Here is a 19,639-nt window from a genome sequence, read left to right as displayed (position 1 = left end):
TCTCCCTCCTCATCTCTGTGCCTTGGCTTCCCCGCCTGCCTTCATTCCTCAGCTACAATCCCTTTGGACAAGAAGCTATTTCTCAGTTACTTCCCTCTGCCTTAGTCAGTCCACATCTTGTTTGTACATAGCTGTTTGCACATTGTTCCCCTCATAGGATCAGGGGCTTCTCGAGGGCAGGGACTGTCTTTCCTTGTATTCTTAGCACTTAACCCAATGACTGGCACATAGTGGAAATGCAAGAAATGCTTGGTAACTTGGAAAACCTTCAGCATCCCAGCTGGAGCTTGAAGGGACCCCAGAGACTATCAGTCCAACTCTCTCATTATAGGAAAGTGTGGCCAAGGAATAGAGTGGTCATAGAGTTAATGAACAGCAAAGCCTGGTATCATAGAGCCGGACTTTAAGACTCCAAGATCTCAGCAAAGTCCCTTACACCAGCCTTCCTCAGGGAGACCTAATCTTGGACAGCAGCATAGACTCTAGGAAGGCTATTGATCTTGAGGTAACATCTGGAGGTCAGCATCCTGGATGGAGAAGGGCTGCTCCAATCAGGGTCAGTGGATGGGCCTGCAGTTTGGTCAGAGGAAGAGAAGACTGAGGGCAGCTTAGAGTTGGCATAGGGCACAGGGATGAGGGATTAGGCTTATTTTGCTTGGGGTCTCCATGGGGCAGAACCAGAGGCAGTGGCTGGAAGCAAACAGATAACAATTCAAGTTGTCTAAATGAAGAATGGGCTGCCTTTGGGGAGGTGAATGCCCCTTCACTGGAGGGTTTCAGACAGAGGCCAGGGACCTCTTGTCAGAGGGATACTAGAATGGAGTTTCCTTCAGGTCTGAGTTGAACTCTGTGGCTGAGATCTCTCCCAACTCTCAAATTAGTGGCATTGCCCAATGGGCACATTAGAGGCAAGGCGACTGTGTGCAGTGGGAGATGAGAATGCAGAGGGCCCAAGTCCTAGTCCTGGTTCTATGACTTAGGGGCTGAGTGAGCCTCAGTTTCCTTATCTGTAAAATGGGGATCATAGTGCTCTCCATGCTTGTGTCACAGGGTTGCTGAGGGTGTTAACAGAAGGTGTGAAAACCTCCTATAATCTGTGAAGGGTCATTGAAAACTCAGCTGTCACCGTGCCATAGTCAGAGAGGAGCATCCAACAGGCTTTGGACCAAGATGAAGCCAAAACATACTGAGGCACATTCTTTGGAGAGACAGTTCCCTTGTCCATAAAAAGAAACAAGGATGATAGACAGGTATAAATACAGTCTAGAGACACTGTTTCATCCCCAACTAGAAAATGAACTCTATTTGAATAGGATTGTTTCATTCCTGGTACACATGTTCAGGGCTTAGCACAGTGCCTGGCATGTAGCAGGTACTTAACAAATGCTTGTTGACTGACTGATCTTTTCAGGAGACTTCAATTGGAGCCGTGTGAATACTTTTCTGACTCCCTAGGACACCCTGGGGTAACTAGGTGGTGTCATAGTGCACAGAGTGCCAGGCCCGGAGTCAAGAAAACTCATCTTTGTGAGTTCAAATCCAGCCTCAGCCTAGTTGTGTGACCCTGGACGAGTCACTTAACCCTGTTTACCTCAGTTTCCTCATCTGTAAAATGAGCTGGAGAAGGAATGGTGAAGCACTCCAGTATCTCTGCCAGGAAAACCCCAAATGGGGTCACAAAGAGTTGGACACGGCTGAAAAACAACTGAGCTGGATGCCTTGGGGCAGAGATGCCTAGCCCTGATGCCAGGGATGGATGCCCCAGTAGTTAACTCTGGCCCCTGCAGAATGGGTGGCACGAGGGAAGAGTGGCACCCAAGTTATTTTGGAAGAGACTTAACAAATGGCCTGTCTTGATAGCTGGCCAGATAGAGGTGATTCACATCCATGACTTCGGTCATCGTAAAGATCAAATGAAATAACTAGGTGGAAAGCATGTATACTACTTAAAGTGCTTCTAAATGTTAGTCATTATTATTGTCATTCTAAAAGATGGAAGGAGCAGGGAGGGCATTCCAGGCAGGTGCACAGCCTGTGCAAAGGCACCAAAGTGGGACATGGGATTCCATGTATGTAGAACAGCAGATCAGCCAATTTGGCCAGAAATGAGAGCAGGTGACGAAAGTGATGTGAACTTTTTATTTCAGGGCTCAGAGAAATCTTTTCCTTCTATGAACACATTCACTTCCACCTCTTTCCCTAGAAGTCATAGTTACAGACTATTAGAGTTAAGGGGTTCCTTGGAGCCCATTTTACAGATGGGGAAACTGAGGAAGAGAGAGACCGAGGGATTTACTTAGTACCACACAGCCAGTCAGTGTATGAGCCAGGATCATAGTCACTGACATAGATACTACCAGGGGGTCTCAGAGACTCAGGGAGGGGAAGGGATGTAAGACTTAAAGCCATAAGGACCTTAGACACCAATGACTTCATCCTCCTCACTTTACAGATGAGGAAACTAAGGCCCAGAGAGGGAAAGGGGATGGCTCAAGGTCATACAGAGGGTCAGTGGCAGAGCAGAGACGAGACCTTAGACAGATCCAGAAGTGGATCGCATTCCCCTTTGAGAGTCAGCTTGCCTTTCTCAGCTGGCATATTTTTACCCCCTTTGGCATTTACCAAAAACGGTTTTCGCTGCCTGCTTGACCCTTCATGAGGCTGCCAGGGACTCCAGGTCCAACACCCTCTCCAATATAACCCACTGCCACTGGTGCACATGGAGAGATTGCAGCCCACGGAGCACTAAGGTGGCTGATGTTCTGGAGCCTTCTGTTGCCGTGTTCTGGGGAAAGTGCCAGGGCATTCCTTTCACCCTCACCTCTAGCTAGCCAGGAGACCAGGCAGGTGTGGCCAGCTCTGTTTCCTCCTCCCAGTGATTACGCTCATACCACCTCCCCCACATGGTCAGTGTGAGGAAAGCTCTTGGCAAATGGCACTTTTATCATCCCCATGTCATGGAAAAGGAAACTTAGGCTCAGTGGAGATGACGTGACTGGGCCATGGTTATTATCACAACTCAAAGAAGTGTCAGGGGCAGGATCTAAACCCAAGTTTTCCTGACTCCCGATACAGGGTTCTGCCCACTGCACTGTACTGCCTCTGGGTTCTGACATCCCTTCATATGCTTTGTTCTTCGCTATCAAGATAGTGTTTTTAGATATAAACTATTATTATTTTTAATACCTACATAAGTCACCCAATGAGCTTTTATTAGGCACTTACTATATGCCCACTGTCATACGAAGCCCAGGGGATAGCTTGTGATAGTGTTCCTACAAGAGAGAAAACTCTTGTAGGCACTGGGGATGCAAAGGGGAAAAATGAAGATGTCTGGCCTCGGGAGCTTCCATTCTATTCTAGAGACCCCACAGCTCCCCAGCCCAAGCCCTGAGCTTTACAGAATGAGCAACTGAGGCTGGAAGAAAGAGAGAGCCTTCATGGGTACAAGGAAGCTCCTTCATAAAATCCAAGGGACTCTCAGCTTTCCTATCTTCCCCGCACCTTTGTCTCTGTCTGTGTCAGGCTCTTTCTGTTTGTCTGTCTCCGTCTCTGTGTATCTCAATATGTCTGTCTGTCTGTTTCTCTCTGTCCCTATCTCTCTTCTGTCTCTTTATATGTTTCTCTCTGTTTCTCTGTCTGGGTCTGCATTTCTGTCTGTCTGTCTCCCTCTCTCTCTTTCTTTCTATCTCTCTCTGTCTCTGTATTGCACTCTGTCTCTCCATCCTCTCTCTCTGTCTCTCTCCTGTCTCTTTATATGTTTCTTTCCTTTGTTTGTTTCCTCTGTCTGGGTCTGCATTTCTGTTTGTCTATCTGTCTCCCTCTCTCTCTCTTTCTGTTTCTTTCTGTCTCTCTCTCTCTCTCTCTGTGTTGCACTCTGTCTTTCCATCATCTCTCCGTCTGTCTCTTTCCTGTCTCTTTATATGTTTTTCTGTCTGGGTCTGCTTTTCTGTCTGTCTCCTTCTTTCTCTGTTTTTTTTTTCTGTCTCTCTGTGTTGCACTCTGTTTCTCCATCCTCTCTCTCTCTTTCTCTCTCTCTCTCCTCTCTCTCCTGTCTCTTGATATGTTTCTCTCTGTTTCTCTGTCTGGGTCTGCATTTCTTTCTCCCTCTCTCTCTCTTTCTGTTTCTTTCTGTCTATCTCTATCTCTATATGTTGCACTCTGTCTCTCCATCCTCTCTATTTCTGTCTCTGTCTGTCTCTCTGTGACTTTCTCTGTATCTCTGTCATGGCCTCAGATTGACCCTGTGGAAATATCTTTGCCAGCTGAGTCAAGCTCTGTGATTCAGTAGCAAGGCAGATGTCTATCTGTTGTCTGAGGCTGGCTCCTAAGTCTGGGTGACTTGTGGATGGTGGGTGTGGATGGAGGGGGTGCCAAGAGACAAAGGTGAGGAAACACCCACTCCCTTCCCCTCCCCATCCCCATCTTCTCTTTCCAAATTTGAGCTGCCTCTAGTTTAAATCATCATTTAGATCTGAACCATGGCAAAGTGGGTCAGGAGCTGCTGTCCTCATATCCCTTCCTCTTCGAGCTTGATCTCTCACTGGCTTAGCCCCAAAGACCCGTCAGGTTGGTATTGAAATCTTAGGAAGAATCAGGCGATGTCAGAGGGACCTGGGGACATCAGTCAAACCAAACCTTGTTTTCATAAGCTTGGCTCTGTGGCATTTTCTGAGAATTTAATTTGACAAACATTTCTTCCAGGCCAATTATAAGCTGTGTGGTGAGGTAGTGCAGTGGATAGTGCACTAGGCTTGGAATCAGACTCATCTTCTTGAGTTCAAATCTGGCCTCAGACACTATCTGTGTGACCATGGGCAAATTATTTAACCCTGTTTGCCTCAGTTTCCTCATCTGTAAAATGAGCTGCAGAAGGACATGGCCAAGAAAATCCCAAATGGGGTCATGAAGAGTTGGCGACTCAACAAAAATAAAGGGCAAAGAAGGTGCCAACTACACATGCTACCTTGAGTAGCCGCCCCCCTACCCTGCCTCCGCCATAAGCGTGAGTTTCTTTTTCTATAAAATGAGAGGGTTGGAATGGATGGCCTTGGAGGTCACTCCCAGCTTTAGGTCAATGAACAAGTACTTATTAAGTACCTACTATGTGCAGTGGATAGCGCACCTAGCCTGGAGTCAGAAAGATCTGAGTTCAAATCTGACCAACTGCAGATACTTGCTAGCTGTGTGACTCTTGGCAAATCACCTAACCCCTATTTGCCTCAGTTCCTCATCTGTAAAATGGAGACACACTGGAGCAGGAAATAGCAAACCATTCCAGTATCTTTGCCAAGAAACTCCATGGACAAAAGTCCATGGGGTAATGTAGAGCTGGACATGACTGAACCACAATGACAGCAATGAATGTGTAAGGCACTGTGCTAGGCACTGGGGACACAAATATGAAGAGTGAATGATCCCCACTCGGGAGGAGCTGGCATTCTGATGGGGGTCTGCATGCCCAAGTACATCAGAATGCCAAACACAAGCAGGTACGAGTTAGCTGGGCCATCACGTAGAAGATAGTGCCCAGTGATGATGCCACATCTTATTTTTTTCCCACTTAATAGTATTTCACTTTTTCCAATTACATGCAAAGATAGTTTTTACATTCACATTTATAAACTTTTGAGTTCCGAATTTTTTTTCTCCCTCTCTTCCCTCTCTCTCCCCAAGAGGGCATGCAATCTGATATAGGCTATACATGTACAATCACGTTAAACTTATTTCCACATTAGTCGTGTTGTGAAAGGAAAAGCAGAACAAAAGGGGAAAACCACAAGAAAGAAAAATCAAAAACAAAAAAGTAAGTGAAAATAGTCTGCTTCCATCCACTTTCAGACTCCAGAGTTCTTTCTCTGGATGTGGATGGCATTTTCCATCATGAGTTCAAATCTGGCCTCAGACACTATCTATGTGACCCTGGGTAAATCACTTAACCCTGTTTGCCTCAGTTTCCTCATCTGTAAAATGTGCTGGAGAAGGAAATAGCCAAGAAAATCCCAAATGGGGTCATGAAGAGTTGGTGACTCAACAAAAATAAAGGGCAAAGAAAGTGCCAACTACATGTGCTACCTTGAGTAGCCCACTCCCCCCCCCCATAAGCATGAGTTTCTTTTTCTGTAAAATGAGATGGTTGGAAGAGGTGGCCTTGGAGGTCACTCCCAGCTTTAGGTCAGTGAACAAGTACTTATTAAGTACCTACTATGGTGCAGTGAAGGATGGGGAGTAATGTTCAACATAGCTTGAAAGATCGATTGAGGCCAGGTAGTGAAAAGACTTAAGAACTAAACAGAATAGTTTATATTTGATTCCAGAGGCAATCGATTCTGTCTTACTGGAGTTAAATGAGCACAGAGAGTGATGGTTGGATTTTTACCTAAGGAAACTTGTGTTTAGAATGGATTGGAGTGGGGGGAGACTTGAGGTAGAGAAACATAATCTAGGAGAGAGGTGAGGAGGGCATGAACTAATATGACAGCTGTGTGGCTGCAGACATGGTCAGAGGTGAGAGTTGTCTTGGAGAGGGAAATGACAAGATTTGGTAACATCTGATGTGGGAGGTGAGGGAGGATGAGGAGCCACAGATAGTGATGAATAAGGGACCTGGGGGATGGGAAGGATGGTGGTGCCTTTGGCAGAAATAGAGGAGGCTTTGGGGGTCAGGGAAAGAGAATGAGTTCAGTTGGGACATGCTGAGCGTAAGATGGCTCTAGGTCTTCCAGTCTGAGCAACTGGGCAATTGGCGAGGCAGGACAAGCTCCAGGGAGATGCTGAGAGTGGATGTGTACGTCTGGGAGTCATCAGCATAGAGATGATAGTTAAACCCATGATGAAGTCAGGTTCAGATTGTAAAGGGTAGAGGATAGAGTGAGGGGAGCAGAAGTAGAGGAAGCAAGTGTAGGCAGCTTTTTCTAGGATTTTTGTAGGGAAGAGAGATATAGGATGACGGCTTGAGGGGATGGCAGAGTCTGATGAGGGTTTTCTTTTCTTTTTTAAGAATGGAGGAGACCAGTTGATAAAGAGAGACTCAAGATTTGAGGGAAGGGAGAATAATTGAGCATGTGACCTGATGCAGAAGACAGGAGAGGATGAGATTAAGTGCAAATGGTGAATGCTTGGTTGACCTTTGTGAAGGGCTACATCTTGGTCAGAGACTGGGAGAAAGGAAACACAATGGGATGGGATGTCAAGGTGGGGCTTGGGGATGAAGATAACAGGAGAAGAGAGGAATCAGGTGGAACGGCCTCTATTGCTTTTAGTAAAGTAAGAGGCAAGATCCTCAGCTGGGGTTGGGGGCTAGAGGCGGGGGTGGGGGTGGGGCAAAAGAGGAGCTAGAAGCTTGAAGAGGGAAGAAAAGCTTCTGTGGGGTGTGAGATACGGATGCAGTTAGGGAGAAATGGAAGGACTACCTTGGTGCAAAGAGGGCCCAGCAGAGGACCCTCAGAGTATTCTATGCCTTGGTAGAAGGAATTAGTAGGGAGCACCCTACCAATAAAATCATCATTTGAGTTTTTTTAAGGTACCAGAATCTGGGAAATGAGGATCAAAAATAGCCACTGCCCTCCAGGAGCTTATACTCAACATAGGAGAGGAGAGCTGGCAACAGGCATAGAATATATGTGATATGTATTCTATATGCTTAGATATGTTCTTTCTATATGTACACATCTTTCTGTTATCTGTCTCTATCCAAACATCATCTACATCCCTGTTTATTTCTATCTATCTATGTATCTATGTATCTATCCATCCATCAATTATCTATCATCTATCTGTCTGCCTGTCTATCCACTCTTCCATCCATTTCTCTCTCTCTCTCTCTCTCTCTCTCTCTCTCTCTCTCTCTCTCTCTCCCTATCCATTCATGCATCTATCCATACACAAATGAATAATTCAAGGTGGGGAGTGATGATGACCAAGGAGAGAGTCAGACAACAGATTATCAGACAAGTTGGGGAAGAGAACATTGGGGGAAGGCAGAGAAGACCAAGAAGGCTTCATAGAGCATGTGGTGCTTGGGCTGAGCCTTGAAGAAAGAGAAGGATTCAAAAAGGCAGAGAGGGGTAGAGAGAGGGTTTCAGGCACAGGGCCAGCCATTGGGAATGCAGAGTGGTCAGAGAGGGCAAGTCCAATTCAGTGTATAGACATTAATTGGTCCAGTCTAGGTGCTATGTGGCTCGGGTGGAAGGGATCTAGGAAAGAGGGCTGCTGGGTAGGTTGGAGCCAGACTTCTGTCAGCTTTAAATGTCAAACATGCTGGGAATCTTGGTTAGTTGGGGGCAAAGGTTCAGCTTGATTGGGTGGAGGGAGAGATCTAGCTGAGTCCATATGCCCCCCCCGGGGTGGGGGGAGGTTGAGCCTCCTTCCATTTATGCACCATCCTTATGTGAACAGCTCTCTAGCCATGCCTGTCCCTGCATGCATCCCATCACATGTGAGGTTCAAGTTCACCCTATTATTCACACCTTCATCCCTATAATGATCCAGACTAAGTTAATACCAAATTTGAGTTCAGACCCTTGGGGCAAACTCTGAAGAATCCTGGCATCCACTCTGTCTTCTAGCATTGCCCAGAGCCTGGTGACTCAGCTCCTCTGTCTTTGCCCAAGTGCCTGGTCCTTTTTCAGAGCACACACCAGCCTGCCACTGAAGCCAGCAAGCTCAGGCCTCTTTCAGCCCAGAAGGGAGAGCATAAGTTTCTATAGGCTGCAAACTCCTTGAAGGCAGGGACTGGCTGGTTGTTGTTGCTTAGCCCAGGTGCCTAGCTCAGTGGTTCCTGGCATTTAACAGAGACCTAATGGCAAAAATACTCATTCAATCGAATTGGAAATACCTTGAGTGAAGGAAGCAAATAATCAGAGGCAGGTGAGAGATGGCATGTGCTTAAGTTCTGGGGGTTTTCCCTTCTAGAATTCCTTTATTAATAGAGAAGGGTGATAGCCCTGTTGGAAGTAGTCAAAGTGAGCTCTGGAAAGCATCTGGGCCAACATAGAGACACAAGGCAAACCATCCTCAGTCAAGTCTCTGGAGGGTTATCACTTGACAGAGACCAGGAGTAACGGGTTGGGAGGGGGAGGGGATGCGGAGTCAGGAAAAGAGTCCCACTAGTGATCACCATTCCCAAATAGAATGGGCTGCCATGGGAGCTGGTAGCTTCCCGTCACTGGAGGTCTCCACAGAAAGGCTGAAGGAGCACTTGATGGGGATGGCAGAGGGCACTCTTGTTCAGGTATGAGTGGGGGATTCACCTGCTATTCCCAACAATGACAACAAGCATTTCTACAGAGCGCTTTAAGGTTTGCAAAGTCCTTTAGGTAGAGTATCTGTTTGATCCTCCCAGCAACCCTGGGAGGTGAGTGTTATGATTATCCTCCTTTTGCAAATAAGGAAACTGAGGCTTGTGGGGATGAAGTGATTTGCCCAGGTCACACAGCTAGCAAGTGTCTGAGGCTGGATTTGAACCTGGGTCTTCCTGACTCTGACTTCTGACTAGTGGGGTCCATGCTGCTGTCTCCTTTACCCTTACTTCTCTTTCCCTTCACTACCTTCTTGCCTTCCTTTCTCTCAGTGGCCTTGGGGCTTCAGAACCCCAATGATCTTTAGAAGAAGTACCAATGAGGAAGCCTGGGCCCAGCCGATGAGCCCCCAGGGGGTTCAGAGTTCCTCCTTCCCTGGTCTGCTAACAGAGAGGGTGCAATCAGCCAGAGCCCTTGTGGCAGGGTACCTTCTCCTCCAGGCTGTTTGTGCTAAAGTTGGGCATGAGGCATCTAGCCAGTGAGCAGAGACCCAGCAGTGAGAGATCTGCCATACCTACCTCTATAGAAGGGAAAGGAAAAGACGAAAGAGAAAAAGGAGGAAGGGAAGAGAGGCAACCAAGGGGCTGAATTTGGGGGAAGGTCTTTGCTTTTGTTTCATCATGAGCATTGATTTCAGCTGAATCATTCAGGCCACAGTGGAGGAGGAAGCCAGGCGGTTTAAGTTTTATGCTCAGCCTAATCAGATAAAGGTGTGTCTACTTCCTGCACTGAGGCTAATGGAAGTTGGGCCTGGGGTTCTCAGGTAGAAGGAATGCAGGTGGGGCCAGAGGGGCAGCTCCCGGCAGGCTGGGGCAGAGCTGTAGGTGACCAAAGCAAGACAGAAACTCACCTCTTCTTTCCTCTCTTGGCTCTGGAGGTACCACCATTACAATTAATAATGCTATTAATGATATCCCCATTAATAATGAGGATAATAGCAATGTTCCTTGCTAAGCAACCTTACATATAAATGGTCTCATGTGAGCTTTATAACAGTCCTGAGAGTGAGGGGCTCCTATGTATGGTTTGTTGGGAACTCCCGAGTGAGGACACCCTCTCCCCTGCAGGTGAGAATCTTCTCTTCCCCTTCGCCTCTACCTCCACGTTTCCGTGACCCCACTGTCTTCTGGAGTGCAACTTGTGGCAGGTCCAATAAGCTAGAAAGGTGGTAGCAGTAGCAGCTATGTGTCTGGCACCCAAGAGTCTGCCTGTCTAGGGTGGAGTGGCCCATCGATGGCTCACCCAGAGCATTTTGTAGCCACTGGAGCCCTCAAGGTTAGGGGAGGGGCTGTGTGGCTGAGGAGGGCACCCATGCCGATGAAGCCACAGATGCCTGAAGAAGCCTTGTGGGATAGTAGATGGGTCCCTGGACTTGGGGAGACTTAGCTTCAGGTCCTGCCTCAGAACCTTACTGGTGTAAATCAAATTGTACAATCTGTTTGAGCCTCAGTGATGTGAATCTGTAAAATGAAGACGCTCGTCTCAATGACCTCTGAGATTCCTTTAGCTCTAGATTTCTGATCCTACAGAGGTCAGTCCCCTGGGGGTTACTACTGCTCTGCTATTTTTCATCTGTCTGGCCAGGGACAACCATCCATTAGTGAGCATCTATCTATACAGGTCTAAATCTATTGTTCAAATATAACCTGGAATCTATGATTGAGGCAGCTGGAGACTGAAAGGGTGTTTTGGATAATTAATTGTGTGACACTCATAAAAGAAAGACTGACCTTCCCATTTTTAAGTGGAGATGAGGAGGAATTGGCCTAAACCATCTCAATAAATGTGGATATATTGACTTCAGAGAGTTATGTGGGATAAGAGAAAAAGAACATGGGGCTTTGAGTTAGGAGAGGTCTGGATTCAAATTCCACCTTTTGGAAGTGGTTGTGTGGCCCTGGGCAAGCCGCCCTCTCTGGATGCTCTGCTAGCCAACATCAAAGGGTCACTGGGAGGCCCAGATGAGATAGCTCATGCCCATACTTGGCAGCCTTTAGAAAGGGCCACAGCAAGGTCAGTATCACAGCTGCACCTCCTAGCCCTGTGAGGCAAGTCTGACAGCCATTATCATCACACCTGCTCTTTTACACTAGAAAACAAATTCCCCGAAGGCAGGTGACTTGTCGCCCAGCTGGCACCTGGAGCAGAGGTTTGGCCCAAGCTGGTACCTGGTGTGGAGACCTGAGATTCTGTATACTACTGCCTTCCTCCAAAGCCAAGGTAAGTCAGTCCTTGCTTGGGGCATATCCACATGGATGGAAGAGCCACTATCCCTGTAGAGCTCAGAATTAAGTGAAGTCAATTTTAATTTAATCCCCCCAGCAATCTTACAAGGTAGGGTCTGTCCTTATCCTGATTTTAGTGAGGGTTAGAGAGATTAATCACACAGCCAGTACTGCAGGTAGCAGAGAAGGTATTTGGATCCACATCCATTGTCCTCACCTCTATGCGGCCGTTCCTCTCTACATAATAGCAGAGAGGGTGGCATTCTTCCCTGGAATCATGGAACACTCTATCTCAGAAAAGTTAAGGCACCAAAGACTCCCACTCCAAGAGTGATGGAGAGACACAGGGTGGATGCGAGTGGGCTGTAGTGGGATCTCAAAGAGGAAGAGGGAAGGCCACCATTGATGCTCTCTGTGGGGGCCAGAAAAGATGAGGAGCCTTGTAGCAAGAATGAGAGGCAACAAATGTAAGACAAGACAAGGCCCAGGGTAGTGCAGAGGTATAAAAAAGACCCACAGAATGAAGAGGGGCAGAGTGGAGAGATTTCTGGACTTGGAGTCAGGGTCCCTGGGTTCGAATCATTCCCTGTCCCTATGCAGCCTTGGGCCAGTTACACCCTCTCTGGGTTTCCACTTCCTTGGCTGTATAATGATGGGGGTGGTTGGACTAGGCTGTCATTAAGGTCTCTTCTGGCTCTAAGTCTTGTTAAACTACAAAAGGGATCATTGGTTTGATGCCCTGTCAGCCCCTAAGAATACAGGGCTGCTGCTGAGAAAAGCTCTTCCATCGGCTCTTTAGAAAGGGCAGGCTTCCTACTTTCCCCATCTTTAGATGAGTCTGTCTTCTCCTATCTCTATTTTTTATAATTTATTTATCCCCTTCCCCTCTGGGGGAAGCGGCAAGACTGTAGCAAACACAAAGAAAGGTTAGGCCTCTGTCTCACCTTGATAGGCCAGTCTAGGCCCCAGGAAGTCATGAGGGGACACAGAAGGAGGATTCCACAGACCCAAAGCAGTTAGCTTCCATTTCTCCCGTTTTTTTGTTTTTCTTAGTGCCTTTCTTTTGCCATCCAACTCCGGCAGGTGAACATTCAAATTCAATTTTCCTTCCTTTTCGGAGGACTTTGGAACTTTGCGAAGGTGATGAGGCTGGCTTAGCAAAGAGAGCTTGTTAAATGTATGAGAAGATTCCACCCGTCATGAGTAGTCCCAGGGCAGAGGTCACTGTTGACTCAAGGCATAGGGAAGCCTCCTTAAAGGACATTGAAGAATAACAGGCATTGGCTGTGGGGCTGGAGCAGGAAGGGTGGGCAGGAGAAGAGAGAGAAAGGGCCATTCCAAGCATTCAGCACAGGGTGAGCTAACACAATGACCCAGGAACATGTGGACCACGGAGATTTGTCCAGTTAGGCTGGAGGATGCATAGGGCAGCGTAAAAGACAAGACTGCACAGGACCAGCTTGTGGAAGGCCTTAAATACTGAGCTAAGAAGTTTGAATTTTATTTTCTGGGCATTAGGGAGCCCTCAGCGAGTCCTGAGCAGAAGAGTTATGAGACCAGGTCAAGGGGCCATGCATCATAGTATATTTAGAGCTAGCATGGAAATTCTAGCTTAGAATCTTAGAAATCATCCAGCCCATGTCACAATTAGAAGAGCTGAGATTTGAACCCAGGTTCTCTGACTCCATATCTGTGGCCCTAAGCATGAGGAAGACTACTCTGACAGTGGTGTGAAGGGTGAGTTAGAGAAGGAGAGAAAATGGAGGCAGGGAGGCCCGGTAGGAGGTTGTGGACAGAGGGGTGGTGGTGAGAAGGAAAGCAAGGGAGAGGCTTTTCAGAGCTCCTGTCAGTGGGACTTGGGACCTGATTGAGAGGGACGAGGGAGAGGGAAAAAGGAGAGTTGGGCAGGATGGTGCAGTGGGGAGAGTCCTAGGTTCAATCTCTTATTAGCTGTGTGACCTTGGACAAATTACTTTACCACTATGAGCCTCAGTTTTCTGTTCTCTAAATTAGAGGGTTGAAACAGATGATCTCTTAGGTCTTGTCTAGTTCTCATTCTATGACTGGATGTATTTAATCATAGTTATCACCAAGGTTTTGAATGGATAAAGGGTCATGCTATCAGACAGAAGAGTGAAGTCAGACATGGAGCAGGTTTGGGAGGAGGAGGAAATTACCACCCCAAATATTTTCTGACCAAGGTCTGACCTAAAATATCCATAAGAAATTGGCTCAGATTTATTCAAATATCAGCTACTTACTCCCCAGTAGCTAAATAGTCAAAGGACACGAAGCGGCAATTCATACAAGTGGTTAGTGACTCACCTCTGATGCTTACTAGCTGGGAGACCCTGGGAAAGTCATTGACCCCCTTCTGCCAGAAGCCCTTCCCATTCTCTCTGATTTTTAGTGGCTTTTTTATGTGATTTCCTATGTATCCTGTCTGGGTCTTGTTTGTATGTAACCGTTTGCATGTTGTCTTCCCTACCAGACTGTGAATTTCTAGAGGGCAGGGACTGTCTTGTGTCTTTCTTTGCATCCCCAGAACTTAGTACAGTTCCTGGAATATAGTGGGTGCTTAATAAATATGTACTGGTGGACTCTCTGGATCTCTAAAATGGGAGAGAGTGTCATACTAGATGGCATCTGATGTCCTTCCCAACTTAAGATGCTATGGAAAACCTGTTGAAAACCTGTTCGAGCTCTGAAATTTAAACAACTGTAGATTCCCTCAGCTTTAGATGGTATGCACAGCATCCCAAGATTTTCATAGTTGTGGACTGACTGTAAGGTGTCCTGAAACTAGCCCCATCCGTCCCCACTCACCTCCCCACCACCAATGCCCCAGTCCTCCTCTGCTGTGCAGACTGACCTATGGCTCATAATTCTTGTCCAGTACTCCACAGTTTATTCCTGTACAAAGGTCAGCTGAGCTCTGCCTAGCTCCTCAGCTTGGCTATTTTCAATGAAGTCTTGAGGTAGTGCTGGAGTTTAAAAGTCTTGGAAACTGTGAGGTTGGTGTTTGAGAAGGATTGAGTAGCACAAATTTTGAATTCCCCATGAGCATGGCAGGGATGGGCTGGACTAGAAGGCTGTGACCAGATTCTAACACCACTGAGGATGCTGACAGAGTGATCTCTGAGACAGTAGGTGCTGGCAACATGGATGGTGAGAATGGAATTGTACTTAGACCAGGGTGAATGGGACTCAGCCAGGGGAAAGGGTAGGAATAAAAGGATTGAAACCCAGAGAAATTCTATGACTGGTCCAAGGCCACAACATTAGTGAATGCAATCTGGGACCCAAAGGTAGCTCCCTTAACTCTCCTCCTGTCCCAACTCCCCTAGTCTTATATTCTTTCTAACATGCCATGTAGCATCTTAGGAAACAGAGGCAAGGGTGTGGAGTGGACATAACTGACAACCACTTAAATTGCCTTTGGGATTTTGAGAACACAGCAGGAATCGCAAAGCTTTCTTGGTGCCTTTAAAGTTAAGCAGGGAAGAGAACACTTCCCTTATATAAGGACTAGAGGGTATTAGGGGCAGGTATGTGATCCATTCTGTAACCTTAGCTTAGCTGTTATCTAGCTCTAGGACCATGGACAGTCCCCACATAAAATCACAGAATATTAGGGTCAGTAGGGACCTTAGCTCTGTCTTCTAATACAGGAATTCTTTCATGGGGTCCATGAATTTGGATGGGAAAAATACAGCTTTATTTTCACTAACTGTTGGTTTTCTCGGTAATCCTGTGTATTTTATTTTATGCAGTTAGGAAGGAAGGAAGGAAGGGAAATAGTCATTAAGCACCTACTATGTGCCAGGCACTGAGCTCAGTACTTTAAAATATCATCTCATTGGACCCTCACAACATCCTTGGGAGGTGAATGTTGTTATCATCCCCATTTTAAAGTTGAGGAACCTGAGTCAAAAAGAGATTAAGTGACTTGCCCAAGGTCATACAGGCACTAATTGTCCTCTAAGGTCCTTTACAATTCCAACCCTATAATCCTTGGTGACCCCTAAGGTTTCTTCCAGTTCTGACATTCTGTGATTTCATATTTGTAGGGAAGTCAACAATTACAAGGTTGCCATGCCGTCTAGCCAACAAGATAGAAGATATCTGCTCCCATGGCTGCGTTGTCACAACAACAGCAAATGGAATCAGTGATGTTGGCTGATACGGGAAGGAAACTCATGTTATTGCAAAGATGCAAGGCTGTCTTTGGCTTCACGTGTCTCTGGTGCCAGTTTCCGTTTCTGGAGCTGAGTGTCAGAGCTCTGTGTCATCTCTGTGATTTGCTGGTGAAAAGGCTGCTGGGAGGTCATGGCATTCTTTTCTCAGTCTAAGTGGTTTGGAGTGATTCTCAGGGATCTGACTTGACATGAGCGATGATGCTTTTATTAAGGAGATAGAAATCACAAAGGGAAGCTGCCCTGGGGCTTTCGCTGGGTAAGGAATCCCTTCCATTCTTCTCTGAGAAGTGTTCATTTCCTTGTGTTAGTCCTTCCAAGCCTCAATTCTCCACCAAAAATCTTCCATCACTATTGTTATACCTTTATGGAAATTCCATCATGAAACAGTTCTTTGGGCCAATGTTTAGCAGCATCTGTTAAAGGAATGAGGGATGCCTGTAAAGAGAAGCTGGGAGTGGAATGGGCATAAACATTATCTTCAGGAGTATAAATGGCTGTCATGTAAAAGAAGGATTAGTTTGGTTCTACTTGGCCCCTGAGGGCTGAACCAGCAGCAGTGGGTGCATGTTTATTGTAAAGAGCCCAGTTTAGGCTGGATGTCTGGACAAACTGGCTAATGATGAGCCCTGTTGCACAGTGCCTGGGGAAGTGGTCACTTCTCCCTCCTCTGAGGTCTTCAATTAGAGGTAGACGACCACTCATTGGGTGTGTTAGAGATTGCTTTTGTGTATGGGTTGGACTGGTGGGCTACTGATGCCTCTTCCAACTCTCAAATTCTGTTCAGTTGGTTGTCTGGACTGGGCCATCCAGAACCAGATTAAGAAGTAGTTGAGAAATATTTAACAAAATAAATAAAAATACAATTAAGCACAGATAACAGTCAGTATGTGGCCAGCAAAGACCCTTAAGTCCGATTCTGTTTAACACCATTGGCCTAGATAACCTGAGCCTTGAACAAAGGTTTTCCTGACTCTCTGCTCCCCTCTCTGTCTTGCACACAGTAGGCATTTGTTAAGTGTCTGCTGCATGGAAAAGCATCATGAATTGGGAACCAAGCCCCTTGAATTCACATCCTCAGTCTGCTCACTCTTTTGCCATGTAAGCTCAGGCAAGCCTCAGTTTCCCTGTCTGTCAGATGTGGTATTTGCAGTAGATGATCCCTAAGGTCTGTTCTAGCTTTAACCATCTATAAAACATGAATGAAACATTCTCTGGTTCAGCCCACTGTCTTCTGGCCAGGAAGATGACGTTTGTTCAAATCTTCAAAGGTTCTGAACCAAACTGAAGAGACAAAGAAAACAACGGTTTTGGCTTCCACCATGGGGCTCTGAATCATACATCCTGGGGAGGGGACTCTAGGTAGAGACTGCACATCAGACCCAGGGAAGCAGAGATTTCCCATGAGGCGAGTGCCCAGCACTACCCTCATGCCTTCCAGGAGGGACACCTGCGAGAGAGGAAATGAACCCGTGGCTTCCTGGTGTTTATAGATCCCCACACCCCAAGGCGTGAAGCCAAGCAGGACTAAGGGTCAGGTTTGGGTTCACACACCTGCTCAGACTAAAGTCGAGACATGCACATATCCCCCCCTTGGGGCGGCGGGCAGGGGAGGTTAACCTGCAGGTGCAGAAAAGCCAGGCAGGCAGAGGTTTTCCTCTGCCTCCTCTTCGGCTGCAAAAAGGCAGGAAACTGTTGGAAACGCTTTCAGATCTTGACTCGCAGCTCCAGTGGTCCTGCCCCTGGATGAAGCAAGTGCTTTTCCTAAGGAGATAAAGTGAGATGAATTCTAACTGCTCTCATCATGGAGAGAGACAGTCATCTGTTAAGAAATTGAAGGGGATTTCTAGATATGATCAAGTTAATGAACAGGATAATTTTAAAAAGTGTCAGATTTGAATCCAGGTCTTCCTATCACCAACTCAAGCCTCCGTATGCACTACGCTGGTCTAGCTATGAGAGAGAAGTGTAACCAGGGTGAAACAAGTGAGATCCTTGCCTCAGGGTACAGGAAAACATTTATTTACTATTTCAAGTATGCCCCAATAAGAGGACTGGATGGGAAAGTGGAGAGAGGTTTTGACCTGGAGTCAGGAAGAGCTGAGTTCAAACCCAGCCTCCACCAATTATGAGCTGTGTGACCAAGTCACGTAACCCCGTCTGCCTCAGTTTCTTGATCTGTAAAATGGTGTTAATAGCACCTCCCAGGGTGGTCGTGGGGATAAAATGAGAGAACTTTCGTAAAGCTCTTTGCAAACTTTAAACGGCTATATCGATGCTAGCCATTGCCTAGGGCACAAAATAAGTTAGTTATGGCCCTGCTATATGTGCTATGGGCCTGCTACTAAGTGAGATAATTTAAGAGAGGGTCAAATGAAGAGAACATAGGGCTTAGAGCAAGTCCCAGAATAATGAGAAGACAATTACTGGGGTTTCCATTGTGGTTTTAGGTTTGCAAAGCACTTTACACACATGGTCTCATTTAATTCTCACAAGAGCACTGGGCAGTAGGTGCTATTATTATCTTCACTTTACAGATGAAGAAACTGAGGCAGACTGAGGTTAAGTGACTTCCCCAGAGACACACAGCTACCAAGTGTTTGCATCTGGCTTTGAACTCAAGTTTCTGAGTAGAGGTAAGTCCAGCCCTCCATCCATTGCACCACCCAGCTCCTCTCTGGGGCTTAGTTTATTCCTCTGGAGAATGGGTATTATGCAGTCCCTTTACTCACCCTGTAGGAATGCTGGTCAGAATAGTGATATCATGTCTATAGGATGCTTAGAACACCTCAGAGTTCTGGACCAAGTCCAATTTTTACTGGATGAAGACAATTATACTTGTCACTATTCTGTAGGTTGTATAGAGGATGAGCTCTCTAGAAGGTAAATAAATCCTTCAACAAGCACTGCTAAGCATCGAGAGGCAGTGTGCTCTAGTGGATAGAACACTGGGCCTCTGGATTCTAATCCTGCCTCAGACACTGTAGCTTAGTGGCCCTGGGCAAGTCACTTGACTGGAGTCCCAGTCTCCTCATTTACAAACGAGGAGATTGGAGTTGATGACTTCTACAATTTTTTTTCCAACTCTCCCTCCTCAGATCTGTCTCCTGCCTTCCTTGGCTTCCTTCAAGTCTCAGCTAAACCCCACCTTCTACAAGAAGCCTTTCCCAGCCCCCTTCATTTTCCTGCCTTCTCACTGAGGTTAATTCCATTTTGTCCTCTTTGGATCGTGTTTGTACGTAGTTGTTTGCTCGCTGTCTCTCCCATTAGGTTGGAAGCTCCTGGACAGGAGGGACTCTTTTTGCCTCTTGCTGTGTCCCCTTCTTAGCCCAGGGACTTGGCAGGAGCTTAACGGATTCTTGTTGACTTACCTTCCTGGCTCCAAACGCAACACACCACCCACTCTGCTCCAGAAGGGCCCCTGCCTGGGAAATCTGACCCCCATCCTTGGGTCTGGGGATGCGGCCCTCCCCTTTGGGTTCTTTTCCTTTGCTAGTGGCTGTGCCCGGGATATTACTGGTGGTGTGTTTTCCCTGTGTGGCAGTGCCAGATGGCAGCAGGGAGTGGGGATGGCAAGGGTGTTCTGGGACAGCCCAATCTAGGCTGCCCTGAGATAAGCCAGGCTGGCCTCCTCACTGCTGGCCCAGCCCTCCTGCCACCCATACCTCTAATTGTGAGTTACCTGACACAACAATTCCCTTCAAAGGTGCTGCCTTGGCTCCAGTTCAAGTATTTCATAGGGAAACACTGGGGCTTGTTGTCTCCCTGGTATTTCTCTCGGCTGGCTGGTGGAGGCTCCGCCCCATTGTACCTGCTCCTCACCCTGGTTCTCAGGAACTTTTCCCTCCCAGGTGCATTCAGGCTCTGCCCCACAAGATAGCACAGCACAGACACACAGCTCCAGCTGGCCTCTGACCCA

This window comes from Trichosurus vulpecula, chromosome 4 (genome assembly GCF_011100635.1).
Source record: "Trichosurus vulpecula isolate mTriVul1 chromosome 4, mTriVul1.pri, whole genome shotgun sequence".
Classification (NCBI taxonomy): Eukaryota; Metazoa; Chordata; class Mammalia; order Diprotodontia; family Phalangeridae; genus Trichosurus; species Trichosurus vulpecula.
The sequence above is the reverse complement of the archived record's forward strand: the minus strand, read 5'-3'. Positions refer to the sequence as shown.